Raw genomic sequence first — 24,383 nt, 5'->3', positions numbered from 1 at the left:
GAAGGAGGCACCTCTACATACCAATACAATACAACACAATACAATACATTACAATACAATACAATACAATAAGCTATTGCCCCTGGGACTACAGCAGCATACTGTTCTGCTACATTGACCATTGTGACACATGTGATGTGATGGTACCTGCTCCTGTCAAACAGTTACACAGGGTGACTCATATGGCATATTACCTATCTGACTAACATTCAGCAGGGGTATGTGTGACATATACTCATGGGGAGTCTTGCTTCTTAACGCTGTGTGGTTTATTGCAGGGTATGTCTTATCTGTGGGTAGGAACCTGTACCTCCACCATGTGCTCTCTACTGCAGTGTCAAGGATGACACATAGCAGTCATTTAGGTTGTGGATGGTGTGAGGTGTTACTATGGTTGTTGGACATCTGTCATGGGTGTGACTTAAGTATGTAAATCCAGGAGTGGTAACCTCTATGTGGGTAGTATGTGTGTAGTCTGTGGTGTTGTCAGTCACTGTGCATTGGTAATGTGTTTGATATCTATATCGGTGTGTATATTTTTGAAGAAACTGATGCTATCATGTTGGAGCTTTTCTCCCTGGGCCTCCACTGAAAATGGACATATATCCAGTTGGACTACCCCGGTAAACAAATGTAAAATAAATAAATAATAAATAAATAATTTGAGTGCATTGTCACAGTGTTGTACATGTCACTGTGTCCTTCTCCATATCTGTAGCTGTCATGTGAGGTACATACTGTGGCAGCCATTGTGTGGTGTGGAGGGGTACACTGACCTACATGTCCATAGCTGACACACCATGTCTGCTGACACATATCATGTGCAAGTATTCCAGGAATAGTGTGCCACTGTGACTATCATTGGGGGGACTATTGTACACATTTATGACCCTGTTCACCCCTGACACATGCAGTGGTGGGCAGCCAATCACATATCTGGTGGTTACTGGTGTAGGTGATTTGAAATGGGGTATGGTACTCCAGTATCGACACTGGTGTTCACTCCATGCCTTTGTCACCAGGCACCTGTTGCAATACATCTGTACACATGTGCCTCACTCAGAATATATATACATCTCTCTCTCTCTCTCTCTATATATATATATATATATATATATATATATATATATATATATATGTATATATATGTATATATATGTATACATATATATATATATATATATATATATATATATATATATATATATATATATATGTATATGTATATGTCTATATATATATATATATATATATATATGTTTGTATACATATACACATATATATATCAATGTACATATACTGCTATAGATATGGGGGGGTGTGACAGAGAGAGGGTGAGAGTGACAGAGGGGGTAGGACAGGGGGAGTGTGAGATCATCATATACAGTCATATCTGTAGATAGTCAGATCTGTCTGTCTATGTATATGTATCTATATATATATATCTATATCTGTATGTGTGTATTACATATATATGTTTCTACATATTCTATCTATCTACATCTGTCTATGTATTCCTACATCCCTCTCTATGTATGTATACATATATGCATTTTATATACATATATATATATATATATATATATATATATATATATATATATATATATATATATATATATGCATACATACATATATTGACATACATACGTATCCATATGATAGATAGGTATATCAACATGTTTGTTTACAAAACTGTATACACACACTAACATACTGCTAAACATATATAGCTGTGAAACCTACTTTGTACATTGCACTACAACCTACATTCAACCTACATTGATATGTGCACATAGATGCCCTCACATATATATGTATGTACAGCCTTCACTGATAGTTGCTCTATGTCCCCTGTCCTATGCACATCTTCATATACATATGGATACAGACCAATGACACATATGGAGGGTTCACAGTATGTAGACTTTTAAAGTATTACTTTACATTACCTGTGTTTGTCACAGCTGCTTGCATTGCCGTTTGGTTTCGTATCCTGCTGCTGCTCCAGTTGGCAGATGTCAGCTTTCTAGTAGGTTTTGATGAGTGTTTTTGTTTGTGTATGTTTTCTCTCTCTCTCTCTCTCTCTCTCTCTCTCTCTCTCTCTCCCTACCTCCAGAGGGTGCAATGAAAGTATTGCATGTGTGGACTGGGAGTACGGCATGCTTTTGTAGGTATCTGCATATGTCCATGGGATGGCCTCTGCACCAATTGTTAGCCAGCATTTGCTAATTGCATGCACCCAGTTGTGTACTGATTGCTGTTCTCACTGTGATTCCAGGACAGTGCTATAAAAAGGTATGTGAGATAGGCATAGCCCTTTCAGAGTTTCACTGTGATTCCAGGACAGTGCTATAAAAAGGTATGTGAGATAGGCATAGCCTTTTCAGAGTTTTAGGGCAGGGACCATGCTGGTATGCTGTGGACACTGTTCTATGAGTGTAAAGGTTAGTATCTCTCTCATATTTCTGGCTGTGTTGTAGATTAACATTTCTCCATTCATTTCTCCAGTTTCCTGTACTAAGTGTGTATGTACACTGACACCTAAGACTACTACTACTGTTAATGTGGGTGTGTGTGCTTTCCTGTGGGACATGTGGTGTAATTGGTATATAGCAGTGGCTCTTGCACTTTGTTGCTATGGCTTCAATATTTGCCCGTTACATTCACTACTTGTATGCCTGCTAGGTGTCTTGACTGTAGTGTGTTGCTGTGGTTTTCCTATTTTCCATGTACATTCACACCTTGGAATGATTGCTATATCTGCTAGGGTGTTACTGCATGCAGTGTGGTCTGGCCATGGTGTGGGCCTTGACATCTATTAGGGTATTTGAGTATGCTGCTGAGCAGGCCCCAGAGACTCTCAGGTGCATCTTTTATCTGCCTCATGGAATGGTACATATCAGTGGGGCACACCCATTAAATTGTCTGGTATTCTGCAGTTGTGACTGTGGGTTAGCATGAGCATATGTATTACTACACTATTTCCGATGTGCAAGTGGTGCATACTTTCAGTACTTCATAGTTAACATTGCATATGTTGTAACACCTTTCTGCCTACTGTTTGTACATTTCACAGGGAGTCTGTGGGGCATCCTTGTAACTCATTCACTGTTGCTATGTCTAGGCTCTTAACTATTCAAATATGGCAGTGTCAGACCTCTCAAGTGTACAGATATTTGCAGGATGTCCACATTTTTGCCTCATATTTTGGTCCATATCTCATAAACAGCTTTTTCTGGCAAATCATTCTGGGCTCAAGTCAGACTATAGTGACAAACATTTCAGTTTCAGACTTCATACCCTTCCAAACATCCAACATAATGCAAAACCTGTTACTCTCTCAACTGTCTAAGTTTGTTGGAGCAATATTTGGAATGTGTCCCTGTTTTTGGACCTTTGATCCACATTTTTTATTACTTAGTCTGGATGTGTTGCTGTAAGAGGTTGTGGGGTATGGGCAGTGATTATCCTGCTATGAGTATGTGTGTGGCTTGCAAGGTGCTACAGTGACATTATTACCTAATAGCTACCAACTAGCATGGCTGTTTCTGTTCACACACTACTATTATAGAAATCCACTACATTTGACAGTAAATATACATGACATGCTTTGTGTACTACACATCCTATATTCCCTTTACATTCATTCTTACTATTACATGATATATTTATTGTAGCAGAACATTCTTATAAAACAGTTATGGCTTAGTGGTAAGTCATGCAGACTACTGTTTCTAAGGTTCTGGGTTTGGGACTGACAGTGGGATTTTATTTTCCTTTTGAGCAGACTACAGGCCTTGTCATTCAGAGTGACTAAGGCACTTTTAAGCAGTTGTAACCGGGTTAGCGCTGGTTTGTGCGGAGCTCACGCATGCGCACTGGCGTTCAGCTCCGTGCACACCCGCTTACAACTGCTTAAAAGTGCTTACTCTTGCGCACACCCGCACTATTTTCTTTGAAAGAAATGAAAATGGGGAGACAGGAAAGTTGTGAAAAAGGGGTCACAAAGAGGGCAAGACAGTAGGGAAACAAGCTCAGGTTTTTCAGGAGGGGTGTAGGTAAGGCCCATAGCTGCCCATTTCTTCATCAGAAGAACATGTGCATATGTTTGTAATTTGGTGTGACATTTGAAACCTTCCACCCCTGAGAGAGGTGTAAGGACAACAATAATACTTGTTGTACAGCCAATTGTAATTGACAGTTTCCATGTCCAGCAGACATGTGTGCAAAATGGGCAGCTATGTATGGGGCGTAATTTTTTTGTGGGTACAGAGTGCCCTTTTTTTTTTTTCAGGTGAGAGTGGTATGTCAGGTACAGGAAGTCGGTATAGCTGGGGAGGTAGGTTGGGTAGGTTAACAGACAAGACAAACAAGACGCATACAGGGGCAGTGTATGACACATGTGGGGGGGGGGTTACACAATTGACGGGGATGGATGTCTGGATATCTAGAGCCCATGAGCCCACAGATGGCAACAGTGGAACTGATATCCCCACCCACGGGCAGTTGCCACTGTGCCTTCACTGCCCAGGACAGGGCTGTGCTGGGGGCTGTGTAGGCCAGGCAGCAGGCATGCCCGTTAGTTGTGCCACCCATGCCACAAGCTGCCGTAGGGGCCCAAGAACAGCGTCCCGGATCTCCCTACACACCACAGTCTGGACATTATGGAGGGTGAGTGGATGTTCTCCTCCAGCCACACTTGCAGAGGGGGGACGAGCCCCATCCCCTGCAGCGCTTCCACCCGCAGGTGCCACAGGGCCACCGGAGGAGGGTCCGGCCTGGGCACTACTGCCAGGTGCACTCACCAGCTGAGGAGGGAGAGGTGGGTCCGCTGGAACCCGCCTTCCCTGTCGTCCTATGTTTTGCATTATATCATGACAGTTTGGGTTAGTAATGTACAATACCATTCACAATTAGTTGTAACAGCATGCATTAGTATTCCCATTAACCAAACACCCATATATTCAAACCATTGAGCAGCAAGCATAACACATGCATATTTTGAACAGCAATACACAGTCCAATAACATGCAGGGTTGATTGATGGCAACAGGCCATCAGGTTTGGATGTATGAACAGGGCAGATGCATCAACGTACATGCAAATATGTATGAACTAACAGGATAAATGTCCAGGGGTGTTAATTGTGATTGCACATACCAATTTCAAGTAGAATGGATTATATGTGGTTATAGGGTAGGGTGAAGAAAATTTAATTAACAACTTCAAATACCAATACATATGCTGTACATTTCTAACAGCTGCAGATATATACACACTACAGTTCTGCCTACAGTTTCCTATATGATAACTACTTCAAGTTGGTGATAGGAATGTTACTGCTACATCAATATGCATTTTCATTTTTATTCATACACATTCATATCTGGCTCTGTTCAGCTACATCATCCTGCTACATTTGCTTTATATAGCTATAGACAACTGTGGATGTTTGGTATTTCAGACAACCATACTATCTGCATATTGCAGACTGAGAGCAACATATCCAGATTTTGGGACACACATTCCAGCTGTGGTACCGTTTTCAACACATGTTACTGTTTGGTTCTGCCTGTCACATTCATTTCATTCTGTACTGACTGCAGTATACTTTATTCAGGAGTTATTACTACTTTATTGGTGGATTCATAACTCTTTCTCACACTCTCTTACTTGTTTTATTTTTACAATTCAGGATGGTACTTAATTCTAGGCTTTATTGACATATTTTACCTGTAGTTATAACAATCCTTTCCAACAGTCTCACTTCTATCATGTTTCTGTATTTCAACAGGGATATATTTCACACATGTGTTTTACTCAGCTTCTGCAGCTGTACTTTTCAGCCTGCTGCAGGTTATGTACTATTATATTACAAGTGGGACATCTTTATTTCAGACTTGTTTAATTTTTATGTTTGGATTACAGGCTGCATCACACTTTTGTAATCAAGCAATACTTGCAAACCCTCTTATACTGTTACTTGCACATTTTATTAATTAGTGACTACACTGCACTCTTTTGCTAACTGTCATACTTATATATTTATTTACAGTTACAGGGAGAGAATTACTGACCTGCCTGGTGGCGCAACTGTGCCAGCCTATCGCCATAGGCTCTACGGTTCGCAGAACAGACACCTACAGCTGTAATATAAATAAAGTATTATTGGAATACACATCTCCATAATATCTGCTAAGTTAATTTCTTACATAAATAATTACATATAACTTACTCAGTAGTGGGGCGTTGGGCATTTGCCGGGCCTCCTGGATCCAACGGATCAGTTGGTCCTGCTTCAGTCTCTTCAGGTCCGCCTGGTGGTGACAGACCTGCTCACCAGACCTTGGTATCCCTGTGGCACTGGTGAGATCATGAACCAACCATTCCCACTCCTCAGCCCTATATGCTCCCCACAGGACCTGGCCCTGCATGAGTTGGGCCTCATGATTGTGGACAAGGAGCCATACCATATATTTGGACTCCTTAACGCCCCACTTCTGTGCTTGGAAGCAACTACCCTCACCTACACCTGACATTCTGGCTGCAAGTCAGTTCTACAATCACTTATGCTGTGTATTCCTGCCTATGGGACTTATATATGCCATTTTTCCCGCACTTATCTGTGATTGGCCATTTTGGAATTGTATCAGCTTCACAAAACCTGCTTTGACATGCTCCTCTTTCTATTCATTCCTATGTATATGCTATTTCAGCATTTCGAAGTGCAACTGTCATGGCTTATGGCTTAATGGTTCAGTACCTTGACTATGGTCCATGGTATCGTGGGTTCGAACCTGGCCACTGCTTTTTATATTTTATGACTGTCTACACAGGCTAGGAGGTGTGTCTGTGTAAAGGCAGTTTTGTTACAGCTTGATCAACGTTGCCCGTCGGTTAGCTTGTTGGCGCTGTGCGCAGCTCCGCGCAAACGGGTTACGCTGGTTTACGAGTCATTTGGCTGTCAGCATGCATATTACGCTCAGCTCAGCTATGGGCACACAGTTTCAGCGTGTTAAAATGCTGCTCAACCCCGGGCACTCATTTTACACCTGTTAAACCACTGCTCACCTACGGGCACTCATTTTATACCTGTTAAAACACTGCTCACCTACAGGCAGATGTACTCAACTTGTTAGACTGTAGCTCAGCTACAAGGCACATCTGACATATTTTTTTTTTTTATTATCTCACATTTCTTCAAAATACATGGCCTATTTCATTACATTTTACATAAAATATAATTTTATAAGTGTACATATATGTCAGGGACTTTTTTCGTGCTTATTTCACTAAAAATAAAAATTGATGTTGTGGGGTCTCGAACCATAACTGCCTGCTCTTCAGCCGATGTCTCTACCACTATGCTATTGCTTTTTGGCTTACTTTGCATATGTAGTTCTTATATGCTTTTCCACTGACTGCTAACTGTGGCTAAGCTACGGGCATGCCCGCACAAACGAGCGCACTCACGGCCAAACATCTTTACAATTTAAAAAAAAAATTATAAGATGCTCATTTCTACATTTTATGTTCGTAGTCTGTGGGGGCATGTGTTGTGTTGTGTTTATTCACATTTACACGGACTCTGTCGTGGGGGTTTACTTTCGGTACTTTTACTCTTCTGGGGATGTGTCTGCTTGCAGGGCTCGGCCTATGGACACGCCCCCTACTGTCTTCCACGGACCGTGTTAGCCTTAGGTGTGATTCAGCATGCCCTCATGCATATGCATGACATGCTGACGTCACACCGTTTAACTGCAGCCTCCATGTAAGCCTTCAAACTCTTACACGGAGGCTTCGTGAATCCTGCCCAGTGTCTGTGGGTACCCAGTGCACAAGAGAGAGATGTTTGAAGTTTCCACTGTTTGTTATGGGGGCAGAGACCCACTTGACCCAATGGGTGATTTGAATTACTGAAAGAAAAATAGAAAAAAAATGTAAGAGAGCATTAGGATAAGGCAGCACATGCTGTATCACCAGTCAGTGTGGACATGGCTTAACAATAGTCAATAACAAAAACATCAGGTAATGGTTGTTCCTGCTTTAGCACCTGATAACATAAATTTATTCTCTTGGCAACATACAAAAATAATATGAGAATAATACATAAAGTAGTTCTCTACTACATTAACCAAGATACACTTTCAACATGTTTTAAACACTAGTCAATGCAATTAAATGCAATATTTGAAATAACCCTTCTGGCTCTATAACAGTAAACAAGGAAAACAGAACATATCTAGGTGCATATGTGACAGCAGTTCATTAAGCAGAAATATCTAAAGGCATCCTGCAGTGTTAAAAAACAGAAAAATAGTATAAGCTGTTGTAATAAAGAATTACGTATAAAACCACAATGTACAGCATACATTGAATGAACAGGAGAAATAGAAGAGGTAATGGAATGCTATTTTATAGATGTAAGTGTTTCTCAAAAGAAAATAGACAGTAGCTGGGGGGAGGGGGCACTTACTGGAGAAAGTTATGCAGCTGTTGCTTCCTGCTGATGTACTCATCAGTACAGTGGTTTAATAAGGATCTATACAACAGAATGTATTAACACACTCACTAACATTTGTTTAAGTTAGTGCAATTAAAGTATTTTACTGTCTAGACACTTTTTAGTTAAGCACCTATATTAGTTTTTAGTCTCTTTAGTTTCAAGACAGTGTCTGTGGGTGGTCAGTGCACAAGAGAGATGTTTGAAGTTTCCACTGCTTGTTATGGGGAGAAGAGACCCACTTGGCCTGATTTTCTGTCAAGTGATGCCGCCTACAAGCAGATTTATAACACTGGCATTGTTAGAGGTGCAGGGAGATGACAACTGGAGTGATCTATTCTGGGGGCATTTTGAGTATCTGAAACTGACTGACTCATAGCATTGGAATCCTTAAAAGAATTGCTATAGCCACTGAAATGATCTACCCTGAAGGTATTCCGAGTATCTGCAAGAACTACATCATCATGATGGCGGGAGTCCATAGCTTCATCTGATATACATGTCAGGAAAAAGTTGTCATTACTGTTTATATATAATATCTGATTGATGCTATTTATGCCACCAAGTGGATTGGCTTTTCACTGTCTGATTTTATGGTACAGGATATGGTGTGGTTTGATGATTTATATACTCCTTTTGTATCAGAGTACTTTAGTGAACTCATAAACTGTTGTGTTGTGTTCTGTGTTATTTTAAATTACTTGTGTTATGTACGTTTATAAGTTAAGTAACACAGCACTATTTGGTAACATTACCAGGAATTTTTTTGATATGGAGTGGAAGAGTGGGATGGTTTGTGAATCAGACCTTAAACCACTGCTGTGTTTAAAAGCCTGTGATTATTTTGATTTTCTTGCAGTTCTGCTGGTCCACAATGCTGAACCTGTCAAATGTAAAGTATCCCTCCATTTACTTTAAGAGAAACATGTCTCTCAAACCTGCTACTTGAAAGTGTTTAAATACAACTTGGAGACATATATTTTCTTTGTATAAATTGCCCCATCTGACTCTGACTGTGTCCAGCTATCATGATTTAATAGTTTAGACTATTGACTGTGAAAAAGGACTGGTCTAGGGCATAGTACACAATGTCACAAAGACAAAATATGCACAGTACAATGCAGATTCAGTAAAATCATTATATAATAGTATTTACAATTTGAGAACAGTACAATGATAATGTATAACATATCAAAAGCATACCGAGTCTCAATATATTCCAATGTTTATTTTTTTCCTTCACAGATTTGTGCCATAATAATGTTTTTACTGTGTGCAATCCAATCATAGTTCAGATATTATGTGGTATGAGGAGTAATCCATCAGTTGTGGTATACTGTTGCTATAAAATGACCAGGTGAACATGATTATACTAATGGATAACACACACATGCGTTAGATTTCACATAATGTTTCCTGTGAAAGATAGATATGGCATATATCATGTGGTTGCACACACACTGAAACAAATAATTTATGAAAGGCACCACCTGTAATGCCACTTATTTCATATCCTATGACATCTGATTTTTACCATTTTGCCTTTCTAAGTTATTGTATATACACATATTCTTTATTACTGGTGACATGACTGTGTGACCATCTTTTATCAGTGTCATACCTATTCTATCCATGACTGCCATCTTGTATCAGTGCCACACCTATTCCATCCATGACTGACAACTTGTATCAGTGCCATAACTATTCCATCCATGACTGAGAATGTGTATCAGTGGCATATCTATTTCATGCATGATTGCCATGTTGTATCAATGCCATACCTATTCCATCCATGTGTACCATCTTATATCAGTGCCATGCATATTCAATCCACGACTGCCATGTTGTATCAGTGCTTTACCTATTCCATCCATGACTGCCAACTTATATCAGTGCCATACCTATTCCATCCATGACTGCCATCTTGTATCAGTGCTTTACCGATTCCATCCATGACTGCCATCTTGTATCAGTGCTTTACCTAATCCATCCATGACTGCCAAATTGCATCAGTGCTTTACCTGTTCCATCCACAATTGCCATCTTGCATCAGCGCCATAACTATTTCATCCATGAGTGCCATATTGTATCAGTGCCATACCTATTCCATGCATAACTGCCATGTTGTATCAGTGCCATACCTATTCCATCCACAATTGCTATGTTGTATCAGTGCCATACATATTCCATCCATGATTGCTATCTTGTATCAGTACCATACCTATTCCATCAATGATTGCCATGTTGCATCAGTGCCATAACTATTCCAGACACGATTGCCATGTTGTATCAGTGCCATACATATTATATCCATGATTTCTATCTTGTATCAGTGCCATACCTATTCCATCAATGATTGTCATGTTGTATCAGTGCCATACCTATTCCATCCATGACTGCCATGTTGTATCAGTGCCATACATATTCTATCCATGATTTCTATCTTGTATCAGTGCCACACTTATTCCATCAATGATTGCCATCTTGTATCAGTGCCATAGCTATTCCATCCATGATTGCCATGTTGTATTCATGCCATACCTATTCCATCAATTACTGCCATGTTGTATCAGTGTCATAACTAGTCCATTCATGACTGCCATTTTGTACCAGTATCATAACAATTCCATCCATGACTGCCATGTTGTAACAGTGCCTTACCTATTCCATCCATGACTGCCATGTAGTATCAGTGTCATACATATTCCATCCATGATTGCTATCTTGTATCAGTGCCATACCTATTCCATCCATGCTTGCCATGTTGTATTAGTGCCATACCTATTACAGCCATGACTGCCATGTTGTATCAGTGCCATACCTATTCCATCCAAGATTGCCATGTTGTATCAGTGTCATACATATTCCATCCATGATTGCTATCTTGTATCAGTGCCATACCTATTCCATCACTGATTGCCATGTTGAATCAGTGCCATAACTATTCCATCCATGACTGCCATGTTGTATCTTTGCCATACATATTCCATCCATGATTGCTATCTTGTATCAGTGCCATATCTATTCCATCACTGATTGCCATGTTGCATCAGTGCCATAACTATTCCATCTATGATTGCCATGTTGTATCAGTGCCATACATATTCCATCCATGATTTCTATCCTGTATCAGTGCCACACTTATTCAATCCATGATTAGTGCCATACCTATTCCTTCCATGATTGCCATCTTGTATCAGTGCCATACCTATTCCATCAGATTGCAATGCTGTATCAGTGCCATACCTATTCCATCCATGATTGCCATCCTGTATCAGTGCCATACCTATTGCATCCATGATTGCCATGTTGTATTAGTGCCATACCTATTCCATCAATGACTGCCATGTTGTATCATTGTCATAACTAGTCCATCCATGACTGCCATTTTGTTTCAGTGTCATAACTATTCCTTCCATGACTGCCATGTTGTATCAGTATTATAACTATTCCATTCATGACTGCCATGTTGTATCAGTGCCTTACCTATTCCATCCATGATTGCCATGTTGTATCAGTGTCATACATATTCCATCAATGATTGCTATCTTGTATCAGTGCCATGCCTATTCCATCCATGATTGTCATCTTGTATCAGTGCCATACCTATTCCATCCATGACTGGCATGTTGTATCTGTGCCATACCTATTCTGTCCATGACTGCCATTTTGTATCAGTGCCATAACTATTCCATTCATGACTGCCATGTTGCATCAGTGCCATACCTATTCCATCCATGATTGCCATGTTGTATTAGTGCCATACATATTCCATCCATAACTGCTATCTTGTATCAGTGCCCTACCTATTCCATCCATGATTGTCATCTTGTATTAGTGCCATACCTATTCCATCCATGACTGCCATCTTGTATCAGTGCCATACCTATTCCATCCATGATTGCTATGTTGTATCAATATCATACCTGTTCCATCCATGACTGCCATCTTGTATCAGTGCTTTACCTATTCCATCCATGACTGCCATGTTGTATTAGTGCCATACCTATTCCATCAATGACTGCCATGTTGTATCAGTATCATAACTATGCCATGTTGTATCAGTATCATAACTATTCCATTCATGACTGCCATGTTGTATCAGTGCCTTACCTATTCCATCCATGATTGCCATGTTGTATCAGTGTCATACATATTCCATCAATGATTGCTATCTTGTATCAGTGCCATGCCTATTCCATCCATGATTGTCATCTTGTATCAGGGCCATACCTATTCCATCCATGACTGGCATGTTGTATCAGTGCCATATGTATTCCATCCATGATTGTCATCTTGTATCAGTGCCATAACTATTTCATCCATGATTGCTATGTTTTTTCAATATTATACCTGTTCCATCCATGACTGCCATCTTGTATCAGTGCTTTACCGATTCCATCCATGACTGCCATGTTGTATAAGTGCCAAACATACCTATTCCATCCATGACTGCCATGTTGTATCAGTACCATACATACCTATTCCATCCATGGCTGCAGTGTTGTATCAGTGCCATACATACGTATTCCATCCATGACTGCCATGTTATATTGCATGCAGAGCAGCAGCACAGTGCCACACCCTTTATTAATGTTGTGCTGCCAAAAACACAGCAGAACATTTTTATGTATGCTAGAAAATTTTAGGCATCTGAAAATGATTTTATTTTATTTATTTTCAGAAAGTTACTTTTTAAGCACGCAATTCATATATTCAGCAAGTGATCATTGCAGCTTAACTCTTTGACACAAACTGATTGATCCCTGCTTGTGGTGCTTGTGAATATGGTTGATTTAGTGATCCTAGCACTAGAGTACCTAATCTGTGAGAGTAATGAAGGAATGCAGCCTACTTTCTTCCCCGCTCGGGGGGATGGGGGGTTGAGAGAAGCATACAACAGAAAATACTTCATACTGAAAGAGTATAGAAATCACCTCCTGTGCAGTAGAGCAGGGATACCTGTAGGTAAGATCACTTGCAGAAGAAAGGAATGACTGGCATGGACAGCTCATTGCATGCCCCCCTCCCTTGTATCATGAAAATGCACAAGGGACATATGGCTGTGACAGAAGAACTTCAAACCACTCCTATTGATGCACTTCTCAGTTGTTTCTCACCTGGTAATGGGAATGAATAGTCATATATAGACAGAAGATAGAGGACCTTATGGTCAGCAGGCAGTGGGGGCATAAAGCCTTAAAAAAAAAAAAAAAAAAAAGAACATTGTAAAGTGCAATCCAATGCACCCTTGCTTTGTCCCAGTCATAGGCCAAAACATTCCTATCAATATCCAGGAACACACAGCATACATATTCTCACTGTGTGTGTGTCTTTCGGCTTTTCCCGGTTAGGGGTCGCCACAGCGGAACTCCAGTCCGCTAATGATTGGCAGTAGAGTTTTACATGCTGGCTTGCCGGGCCTAACGCACAACCTTCAACGAAGGAACGCCCATTCACGCATGTCGTCACACAGTAGACGCTTTAACTGAGAATCGAACGGCCAACGTCTAACTGTGAGGCGACAACGCTACCGCAGCACCACCACCGCAGTATAGCATACATATTCTCACTGTAAACAGCAATATTTATTCTATGCGCAATTTGCCTAACATTGTGTTGATAATCCGCTACTATAGTTCATTGTTCTTTGGTTTTGTTACATTTCCATACATGTTTTCATAAATGAGGACTGAAAGATTACAGATAGCTGAGGCAAGTATGGAATTGCACTACCCAGAACTCAACTATTATGAACTCTGTGCATCATCAGTATTACAGAGAGTTATAGTATCTACAGAACTGTATGAGCATGAGAGTGTGTAAGTGTGTATGTCTGTGCGCAAGCGGGCATGAGTGAGTGTGTGCATTTATGACATGGTTTATCTACGTCACATACATTTAATACACCGTGATTAGATGAGCCCAGTAAACCAAAACAAAGCCAACCAAAAAAGGAAAAACCTGTGTGTGAGACTGTACACTTACACGTGTGTATGAGGAGGCTTTAATACCTGGACCCCCTATTTTTTATTACATGTCAGCATTCAAAACATCATGGTATGCATACAATCTATTGATAAGTATCATTTCATTTTCGCAGACTTATCTGAATATGTTTGCTGAAGTGTGAATCAATCAAATGAGAAGATGACATACAGATATCTGTGTGCTAACATGATGTATGTCAGATAACTGGTTCAGCACAGTTTTATCCAGACTTAAAACCATGTATTGCTAGCATTATTGGATTCACACTGAACATACGAATGCATGTTCAGTATGCTACCTTGCTTTCCTTTTTATGTCTGTCTCAACAGTATCTATACTAAAATATGTTTCCTTCATCATGTACTTAAAAAATAAACATGGGTTGCATAAACTCCATTGTCAAATAACTGATGCTGTTTATGTAGTGTCTGACTTACATTGTTAAAAGTTGTCCTTTCCATGAGATTGAGATATACAGTACTTTCACATTGCTTTGCAGCATACCTCTCAATCTCTTAATGCAAGAAATCTGGACAAACCCCAACAGAATGGGGGGACAAAGGCATAAAATAAGGTAATATTTTAAACACTTCTCTTATAAACTTAGAAAGCTGCTTTAGTAACAGGCTTTGTTTTAACATATATTTTCTGAAGGATTTGAAGTCTGAAACTCAAATGTATGTTATTGCTTAGTGACTTCAATTCTCAGGTAATCCCAGTGATTTGCCAGAAAACCACAAATTTTATGAGGAACAGACCAAAAATATGAGCCAAAAATGTGGACATTTTGCAAAAATCTGTACAGTTGAGAGGTATGGCAGGGAACCTGAAGGTAATTTATAATTTGTCATAATCTGCTTGTGCTTCGCATTTTGCCAGGGTTGCTTTCAGCTCACCACCTATTTCCCATCTGATTTTACTAGTACACTATATTCATGATTATAAGTACTTTAGGTGCATAGAATGGATTTATCTATGGTATGAACATTAAGTATGCCACGGTGGTACAGCGGTAGTGTTGTTACCTCACAGCAAGAGGTTCTCCCGTTCGATGCTTGGCTTAGGAGTGCCTTCTGTGCAGAGTCTGCATGTCCTCCCCATGGTTGGGTAGTGTTCAAAAGACATGTGTGCATAAATGGGCGTGCCTTCGTTGAAGGTTGGGTGTCGAGCTGGCACCTCTGTGTTTTGAAAAAATCTACTGACAATCATTAGTGGACCGGAGTTCTGCCGTGGCGACCCCTTACCGGGAAAAAGCTGAGACAACAACATTAACTTAGAAACTGAAGTATGTCAGCTATTACTCAACTCATGTCACCCCCATATCCTTTTCGTCTATGGAATTTGTATACTGAATTGAAGGGGCCATTGTTTGTATTTCAGAAAGGGTTTTATAAGTATCGTATAACTTCTTTTTTAGCTTCCACAGTTTTTTTTAACACTGTCTTTAAAGAATTATTTATTTCAAAAATGCTTTTTTTATTTAGTTAAATAATAGAGAACTCTGTAATGCTTTTCAAGTTATTGACTATATCCAGATCCATCCAAACTAAGATAAGAATATTTTCTTGATTTACTGTATTTGCTTCATGTTTTTAAGCATTTTAATTCATTTATTTAATGTTGTGGCAAAAATAGTTATTTCTCTGTTGGCTTTTCTCACCATGTTTGCCTCCAAATTGCCTTGCAAAAGGGCAGCTTAGCAAGGGATTTAGTTGCTTGGTAGTTGTTTGTTGTTTGTTGCGTAGTCTGCACTTGAATTTTTTTTCCTAAGCTTTTACACTGAGAAATTCCAGGAACATCAGTCTTATGGAAGAAGGTACTTACTTGTTCTGCCTGAGTTGTGAAGCACTCCGAGGAGTTTAAAGTGTGGTTGTTTGTTTGCTATAGGTCAAAGAAGTCAGTTTTTATGCTTTTTTCTCTGCTATAAATCTGACAGGTTTGCAATGCTCTGTGTTCAGTTAAAGATAACCCTGCAAGCTTTTTTTTAAGTGTTTCAATTGCATACAGAGCCATCCAAGCTAAGATAAGAATATTTTCTTATTTTTACTGCACTTGTAATTGCTTTATGCAGCAATCACTACCGTATCCAAGAATTTTAAAGCATTTAGTTAATTTTGTGGCAAAAATAGTTGTTTCTCTGTTTGCTGGCACTTCTAGTTCTGTTTGCCTCCAAATCATTTTGCAGAAGGGTGAATTAGCCAGGGACTTTGATGTTCAGTACCTTAAAGGCAACACACAGCAGTGCGATGATTTGGTGGTAAAAGGTACCAACTAAACTGATCAGGGAGACATAGCTACAGGCTGATAAATTCAGCTTAGATTTCACCTCCCAGCCCCACCCCCCCACCCCCAGTTCCACTAGGTAAAATCCCTTTGAAAATACTAACCCTAATTATTAGTTCTGACAAGGTGCTGACATCCCAGGTTGCCTCTTGAACGGTCAAAACTTGACCTATCAGGACACTTTATGTACTCTTCAACTACAGCCTTGAAACAGGCTATGTTCAATGTGAACACAGGACTGCAGCAGTCATTCCTCTCCACAAGGCTGGACCAGTAACTGACCCAGGAAACTGCAAACTCATCAGTCTAACATGTCTAATATACAAAGTCATTTAATGAATTGTCATAGAAATGATAAATAAGGACATTGGCAACCTGCAGACACTACAAACAGTTTGGCTTTGTTAAAGGAAGGTCATGTCTACATAACCGTGTAGAATTCTTTGAAAGAGTCACCAAGACAATGGATGAGGATAAAGCAGTGCATACTGTGTATCTTGACCTAGCCAAGGGCTTTGATAATACCCCACTCAGGAATTGTTGACGCGGTGCCTGCGCTAGGCATAAATATCTGCATAACGTACCGGATTGCTAGCTGGCACACATTTAGGCCCCAAGAAGTCAGGATAGGTGAGACCATTTCAACCAACAGACTGGTCACCATTGGAGTACCCCAAGGCTTCATACTGAGTCTGCTCCTTATTGATATCTACTTCTCTGAAGTCAAGGCTAATGTTCAAGGTCTCTGGCTCATATTTACAGATGACTGTAAAAATGAGAGCACTTATATAGTCCCCCCCAAGACACAACATCTTGCAAGAGGGTTTAACACAGACAAATGACTGGTGCCAAGGCCATGGCCTAAAACTCAATGCCAGATAAGGCAATGTATTAACCTTTGGGAAACTGTCAATCCAAGTTAATCATCCCATTGATAAAACAGCCCTAAGAGTCAACCCAGTAGCAAGGGACATGGGAACATATTTAGACGGCAATCTGGCCTTTGACTAACATGTAGTTAAGATAGTAAAAAAAATTATTCTATGTCACCCTATGGCATACAGCCCCAAGGAAGTTACAGTACCAGTCTATTTGGCCTTTATCAGGCCTATCATAAAATACAATGCCCACTTTGGCATGTAACCAGACACTTGGCAATAGCTGGCATTCCCCCAAAGGTTTCTCAACAGGAGAATTCAGGGCATGAGTACCCTGTCCTGCACTAATTGCCTAAAGGCTCTGTTTCTGTCTCTGTATTCAGTCTCTTGCAGGCTGCTGAGAGGGGATCTTTGCCTAGTTTACAAGGCTTCCTCAGAGCCAGCCCTGATAAATCCGTTGCACATGCACAAAACAAACAGCAACAAAAATACTGGATCCCAGCCATCCGAACTTTGCTTGTGGCATAAACAGAATGTGCTGGAGACAGACGCTTATCTCAAAGGATACCCACACTACGAAATAAGCTCCCCATCTATGTAAAATAGAGTTCATCCTTGACCCTGTGCAAACAAAACCTTGACAATTGAATGAGAAATCATAAACTTACTCCCAGTCTGGCCAGGTCATCAATAAGAAAAGTATTTTCCTAACTAAAACCCCACTACGCATCCTTAGTTGCCTCCCTACTAACATACCCCACCCCCTTTATAGATGCTCATGAAACTCGGGACCCAAATGATTTGGGGTGCATGGCTCAGCTTGTAAGGGCCCTAGTGCTGGCTAGGCTAATAACTTATGAACCTATGAAGCATACAGATAAAAGAAACCAAAACATAATTCATGGATCATTGGGAAACGTGTCTTATTTTTATAGAAATATTAAATATTAACTTATTTGTTTATAGCAAATTATCATCCTCAAATGAATCATTAAATTCAAATTTTTTCCTTGAAATGTATCATTAAAAAGAAAAAAATAGGCAGTTGCCAAGATTACAGGACAATTACAATTAAAGGTCTGGATACTGTGGATTAACTATGCAGTTGATAATACCAGATTCCATGCAAAAATGCCAACTGTATTTAACTGTGTTGCATTATTGCTTAACAGAGGAATTATACAAGAGATGCACTCCTTATACTATATTTAAGGAATTAATTCTGATTTATTTATTTACACAGTAAAGTCACAGTTTAAAGTGTATTTTTCAATTTCTGAAGCATGAGTAACAAATCATTGAAATCGGGTATAAACTTCTTAGCACATATATTTGCATATTATAAAACTTTCTATCCAATGCATACATTGTTTACAGATTTTATTTTGATGAAAAAGATGTGCACTACAATATATCTTGGATATCAAAACACTTGCCATGACATCATAAACACCCCTGAAATACTTCTTCAGTCTGTAAACACCGGCCTTGACAGCATGAAAGACTGAACCTTGAAGGAATAAACCCATAATGACTAAATACAAACTACTGTCTTTCCATGTTAATTGCCCTAACTGGAGTGGCTTACGTCCCAGAAAGACAAATTGTCAATTAGGTTTTGCAGGTGGAATATCTAAGAATGAAAATTAAGAGTTATAACAATGTAGTATTGAAACCACAATGTAAGAGCTTCTCTTCTAATTATACAAGTTTGTTCTCATGTCTTTAATGACAGAGATACCACCTGTCCCACATTGCGACAGTCCCTCTTTGGGCAGTTGTATCCTGCAAAAAAATTGTAAAAATGTCAAACGTCCTGAGATTTTAGGAAAAAAATATTTCCTATATTTTATGTAATAGTTGCATAAAACAGTTATTCTGTATCTGAAACACCTAAATGTTATAAGAAACAGAATAAGCAACTAAAATGCTACAAGAATAAGTTTTTATTTAGGCAAAAAAAGTGAAGTTCTGTCCTTTGTACTGGCCGTGGGTATGTTTCGGCCTACAAAATCTGACATTTGTACTAAAATGTCCCACTTTGGGCATTTGAAAAGGTGGCAGCCCTAAATAGTGCCTACCATGAGATCATATTGTGGGTGTGGTTGTGAAAGAAAAAGAACTCAGATTAAATTAAACATCAAACAAGTCATTAAAATCTTTATTCTTTTCAAAATCGCTTGCAAATTTAACAAGACAACTACAAATGGGGAAAATAATAACTGCAAAACAAAGATGCTTCCTAAACTTATCAGTGTATATTGATTTCTAGTATAGCATCAAGGCAGCATAACTATTGCTGTAGACTGAAATGTTTACATACATATCAATATTATATTCAACATTATTAGAACAATGTCCGCTACAAAGCTCAAACTGCATTTTAAGACTTTGATGTCAGTGTTTGATTAATGCAGGCAGATGTATGAAAGCAATTTTTAAAGACTCATTTAAGTTTAGATATATAGCATTATAGTAAGCACTAGATTATTTAGTGAAAAGTAAATGTAGCACATTATATTTAATTATATGAACTTTGCTTTGCCTTTATGCACATAGCTACAGAATTTATAAAGAGCCTGGAAAAGATAAGAATAATTAATTTTATACAAATTTCAGTGAATCAGTCTATAACTCTGTTCACACATAACCAAAGAGATTTGAAATGATGCATACAGTTTACTGCTCATGATTAATATGCTTTCACCCACCCAGTCTCTTTTGCTTCTCTTATTAATATTTATGATACAGTGGCTTCAGATTTATAATTACCAGAAGTGGAAAGAGCCATTCATTAGCAATATTACAGATGAATAAAGAGTTCTTGAACTTCATAAATCTGGAGAAAGGGAAGTATTTCATTTGATCTACTTTGGGTATTAAATTAATGGTGATGGCTTGTTACTTGGAAACCACAGGCTATTTGTTATCCAGTTATGATAAGCTAAGCTTCCATTTACCCTGATATAAAGCACCAAGAGCTGAGTTGCATCTTGGATTGAGTGGTCTTTTAATTCATGTGCCAACAGCACAAAACAATCTATCATGGGCAGTGGAATCATTTCTGCATTGATAGGACCTGATGGCAAATATGACAGGTTTATGAAAAACATTTAAAATAGTGCATCTTCCTTAGACTCTCTTATCTATTATCCCATTATTTTTTATAGATTTATATCTGACTTTTGAAATATCTCCTTATCCTTCATATACATATTAATAACGGATTTAAAAGCAAGTAATAAGTATGAATACAAGGAACCTGATAATATGAAGCTGGGAAGGAAAGCCAAACGCTGCTCCATGACATGATTATATATATTTTTTTCTTATCACTCTACTCTTTCTGGGCTCAGAAAGAAATATTATGGCTGTGTTGAAGAATAGATCATATTGCCCATTGTCATATATTATGAGATACCACAGTTTGCCTAGAAATGTTGCAGATAGTCAACACTTTAGTATGAAATACTTAAAATGTGTCAGAGCTCTGTAGAATAAGTGTAGCAGCACTGTATCATGTTTGGTTTATGACTATTCTAATGTGTGTGTGTGTGTGTGTGTGTGTGTGTGTGTGTGTGTGTGTGTGTGTGTGTGTGTGTGTGTGTGTGTGTATGTGTGTGCGTGTGTGTGTTTATAGACAGAGAGATGCATCAATGCGTAAATATACAGATAAGTAGATAAGTTGCTAGATTGATAGATAAGCAGTCATTTAGTTTAGCTCTTTAATTTGTTGTACTGGGTATGATTCACTCAGAGTCCATTTGCCTGTTGTGACATAACAGGCATTCTTGTCTAAAGAACCTACCTGGTTTAAGATCTGTGTGGATGTGTGAGTGTGTGTCTGTGTGGCTATTACACACACACACACACACACACACACACACACACACACACACACACACACACACACACACACACACACACACACACACACACACACACACACACACACACACACACACACTCATATATATATATATATATATATATATATATATATATATATACATATATATATATATATATATATATATATATATATTTAGATTTATAGATTGATAGATATAGATTCATATGTTCATTGATGTATAGTAGGCTAACAACACTAGGGCCTTTATATGCCTAGTCATACATCCCAAATGTTTCCACAAGTTATATGTTTTAGATATTTACAGAAGGGGTGATTGTTGGTTACAACATGATTTACTGACTGACTGCCCATCAGAGATGTGGGTGCCAGACCAGGGGTGAATTTTTGATTTCCTAATCAATGGTCCAAGATATGCTTAAGTAGGGTGGGGGTAACTTTGTTTCACATGGATGTGTAGCCTGTTCAAGAGAAAGAGAATTCTCTGACATACATATCTGTTTCCCCTACATGACCTATTTACGTTGCATGCAAAATTTAGTTCTTTAGATCTAGTATTTCTGATGTTGTTTGTTTTGCGGATGTGTAAAAGTTTCATCAGAGTGGTGCCCAGGGAGGCTTTGTATACCAGGCATAGATCACCTCTCAGTAGTCTATAGCAGACAGAAGAGTATGCCTGATTACGTATGCTTGTTAGCAGATAGGGCTTTGAGGTGGTCCACAAAGGACATTGTATGTATGCCCTGTATTCTTTTTCTAAGAAACCTTTGTTGACATTCCAATTGTTGCCTGTGTCTGTTTAGGTGCATACAGAAGGGGGCATTATGCTCAATGATGGGTCAAATGAGGGTTGCATATAGTGGCACAGTGACTTCCCTGAACCTAAATGCCATGCACTTACTTGCAAGTTGAACAAAATAGAAGGATTCCTTTACTACCTTGGATACATGTTGGTTGAAGACCAAGTTACAGTCTGCATAGGTTCCCAAATCCCTGACTAGTGGGTCAGCTCTCATGGGTGTTTTATTGATGATGTAGTTTCCTGAGTAGGCTGACTTCCCAAAGGAGCTATAATGCATTTCTTGGCACTGAGTTTTAGGCCTTTTTAGCACCAGTCATTTGTCTGTGTTAGACCATCTTGTAAGATGTTAGTGTCTTGGGGGAATTCTATGACTACTCCTAGTTTGCAATTATCTGAAAACTTGGTCAGCCAGAGGTCTTTGACATTGGCCTTGACTTCTGAGAAGTAGATGCAAAAGAAGAACAGGCCAGCACAGAGCCGTGAGAGACTCTGCTGTTAAATGGTCTCTTTGAAGAGGTGGTCTGACTAATCCTAACTTCCTGGGCCTTACTTGTGAGCCAGCTAGCTATTCAGTGTGTTATATTGGGGTTTATGACTGATTTTGTAAGTTTGTTAGCAATGCCCAAGTGGGGTATTGCATCTAATGCCTTAGCCAGTCAAGGTATGCATCATGCACTGTGTTACCCTCATCCATTGCCTCATAGACCTCCTCAAAGGCGTTCAACAGGTTTAGTAGACAGGACCTTCCTTTGTCAAAGCAAACATGCATGAATCCTTTCCTATGTCTTTGTTGATTATTTCCATGATAAATCTTTCCAAGACTTTGAATCTAAGACTAGTCAGACTACTAGGTCTGTAGTTTCCCAGATCTTTTGATTGTCTGCCTTTATGAAGAAGGATGACCATTGGAGTCCTTCTTTCTTATGGAATAAAGCCACATTTAAGACTATAGTTGAATAGTAACTCCAGTGACTCTAATAGGTCATATTTTAGACTATTCAGGAGAAATCCTGAGATGTTATCTTTGGCCCAGTGAGGTTGTGTTCATGGCCTTAGCAAGTACAGCCAGGATATGCTCTGTATTATAGGTGGAGGAGTTATGTTTGAAGGTATTCCTTGGGTGGTGGCTGGGGATGAGTGAAAGATATATATATATATATATATATATATATATATATATATATATATATATATATATATATATACCTATCTATATATAAGTATGTATACATATATATATATATATATATATATATATATAGAGAGAGAGAGAGAGAGAAGTGTATTTCACACGATTGAGCAGCCAGAGTGTCAAAACTCACAACATTCAGCCCAAAATATTGACATGTCAAGACACTGAAGTGTGGAAGCAGCTGGGTTGACCAAGGCAGCTGTACAACAGAAAGTGTGGTTTTGCCATTTCACAGCTGTAGTGCAATCTTGGATTTGGCAAACATAATTAGTCAGGGGAGTGGTGCTGTAGCCAGGGCTCGCACCCCTACAAAAATGTATCTTAGACATTTTCCTTTTGTTGTTGGTGGTTTGCAGAATCAGTGTTTTGGATATGACTTTTTTTTTTATTTCAATATTACGGCATCTTAATTGATCCATGTATCTAACTGTACATATGTTATGTAAGTAGTCTCCAATATTATAATTGCATATGCTTTACAAGTTCAAGTCCATTATCTGACACAAATACAATTAATTTGCAAATTTTGTTTATTACTCAGATTAGCTATTTATATATTACTTTGATGTACCTATCTATCTATCTATCTATCTATCTATCTATCTATCTATCTATTTAGCTATTTATCTATATTTCTAAATAGTTACTATAGATAGATACATATGGGTCACAAAATTAATAAGGGTATGTTGACCACTGTCTGGGATCTTATGACCTTCGGGCATAAAGTTGTGTTTGGCAGGTCTTCATCTACTAGATCTGTCAGTTGAGAGTCCATTCCGAAGACTCCACTCATGATCACCATTATTGTTTCACCAGCACCAGTACAGTGATGTGACATCAGAAAAGAACAGTGCCTG

The sequence above is a fragment of the Protopterus annectens genome, chromosome 3.part0, assembly GCF_019279795.1.
Source record: "Protopterus annectens isolate FY-2018-M chromosome 3.part0, PAN1.0, whole genome shotgun sequence".
Lineage (NCBI taxonomy): Eukaryota > Metazoa > Chordata > Ceratodontiformes > Protopteridae > Protopterus > Protopterus annectens.
This window is presented reverse-complemented; position numbering follows the sequence as displayed.